Below are 2,574 nucleotides of genomic sequence, written 5' to 3' on the forward strand. Positions count from 1 at the left end.
ATTGATAAATTGGAAGGTTGAATGACCTTAAGCTCTACTTTAGTATTTGACGGATTTAAAATTGTCAAGGGTGGAGAAAATGTCAAACAATTGAAAGACCTATGAGATTCCCTCGACTTGCATGCCGACACTTGGAAATAGTGCGTAAAAAGAATGGTGCGACTATCTTGAATTGAAGAAGCATTGCATTTGATGTAGAAAAATCGAACAAATATCGACAAGTGCTATTTGGTAGATTGCACGAATCTACCAATTTAAGGAGCAACAAATGATGTCAAAATTGAAAGAAATTGAAAGCAAAAGTAAAAGCTCCATAACGTAGATCGAATGCCAAATAGATTCTACGAAATGTGGAACTAGTGAAAAAGGACTTTATTGCTAAAAAGATAGGATTATTCCCGTAAAAGCTTGAGAAGGTAAAGATTTATAAGAGTAATTTTGGCACGGGTGTATAAAGTTTTAACGGGCAAAAAATATCACACCTAACGATAAACAATTATGCCAATTTTTAAAAGTAAGAAGAAAATTCTTAAAGCAAATCGCGGATACGAATATTGAGAAGATCAAAGGAAGGAAATCAACATTTTTCAAATTTTGAAGGAAGAAAGTGAGTTTTTTGTAAAATATTACCTAAGAAAAAAATTAAACAAGGTCATTAAATTAAAATTTTGCGTAAGCCTAAAATAATTATGTGCCTAATAGATGCTTTAGATTTATAAAAATGCACTAAACATGGAGATATTAATATAAAACTAAATAATTTATGATCACAACATAAGAATTTGTAAAAAATGCAAATATATCAATTAAAGAATAAGATAAAGGCAAGATAAATTCTCTTCTGAAAGAATAAGAAGAAAAAAAAACAAAGATGATGTTAGTAATAATCAATTATGTTACAAATAAATTCATATAAGTCACGTAGCAAGTAAGCAAACAAATATTTATAAAGCACGACAAATATATCAAATAATGCGTCCTAATATACAGGGGACCTCTTTATCCCAGAGGTAGGCCTAACGCGTATTTGAAGAATAAATGTGCCAAAATATGTCATTCCATTGCTCTTTAATTAATTAAACGAATCTATTCCCAGAATTAAATACCAAAATAGCTTTAAACTTTAATACAAGTCAAAAAGCAATAAAAATAAAGTTCTTCATTGCATCTACGCATCTTCTTCTCATGGCATGTTCGTGATTTAATCTCCATAGGCCAAAACTTGCGATCTTTATAGCTATCTGCATCACAAAAGGTTAGTAATTCCCTTCATCCTAAGTTTAATTAATTTAGAACCAACGATCCATATTTTGGCACAACTATTTTTCAAATAATGCACAAACAAATGATAAGAGTCACTCGGGGTAAAGTTCTTCATTGCATTTACGCATCTTCTTCTCATGGCATGTTCGTGATTTAATCTCCATAGGCCAAAACTTGCGATCTTTATAGCTATCTGCATCACAAAAGGTTAGTAATTCCCTTCATCCTAAGTTTAATTAATTTAGAACCAACGATCCATATTTTGGCACAACTATTTTTCAAATAATGCACAAACAAATGATAAGAGTCACTCGGGGTCTTGAACCCACTTGGACATTTGGATAAAGTTGACTAATGAACTTGATACACCAAGGGTATTAAGCCTCTTAGGTTTATATGATGCATGTACCGTAAAAGGTGTTGGTTTAGCTCTATCTTGGGTTGATTAAGAGTGGGCTTACTAGACACAAGGTTCCCGAGTGGACAACTCGAGTGAGAAGGCTACGCGGTCACACAGAAAAAGATCCGGACACCCCGCGCATATGCCAACTCTCCTAAATTTTGGGATTTAAAAGAAATTTGCGAGTGCGCAAAACACACCTCGCGTGTACGTGTGATAGTGTGAATTTTCCAGAATCGGAGTAAGTATGAACGGAATGACAATTTATATAAAGCAATAACAAATAAACAATTTATATAAAACAGTAACAAATAGCCAGTTAATATCACATAAGCATGATAAGTAAATCATTTAGGCATTTAAAATAAAACAAACAACAAACACGAAACAAGCAAATGTTAAAAACTTAATTATTAACCTAAGTTTGTTATGGTTTAGAACCTAAAGTCCCCAGTGAAGTCGCCAAGCTGTTATACCCCATTTTAACCAAGGTCAAATTAGTGTACAACATATTGGTGATTTCCAAATTAACTAACTTAAGAAGTCGCCACCTAATTAATTACGGTGAATTAGGACACCTAAATATTGAACTAAGTAATATTAAAATGACTTCAATTAAAAGGTCTACTAAACTTAAAATTCTAGGTAAGAGTTCTAATTATCCTAAAGGGAAGGGATAAGGCATCCTTTAAGATCCGTTAAAAGCGGTTAACCGGCCAAACTTAGGTTAATTACATTTAAAAGAAAGATATGAGTGCCAAAGATTAAGTAATTGAATAACCAAGTTGGAAAACATCTTTTATTTTAAAAGCTCTTTTGCAATTTATTAGAATGAAAAAGATTTAAGAAAGAGTAATTTATTTAGATCAATTTAGACAAATCCATGGTTAAAAATAAGTAATTAAAAAAAA

Source organism: Solanum tuberosum, unplaced genomic scaffold, assembly GCF_000226075.1.
Source record: "Solanum tuberosum cultivar DM 1-3 516 R44 unplaced genomic scaffold, SolTub_3.0 scf00018, whole genome shotgun sequence".
Lineage (NCBI taxonomy): Eukaryota > Viridiplantae > Streptophyta > Magnoliopsida > Solanales > Solanaceae > Solanum > Solanum tuberosum.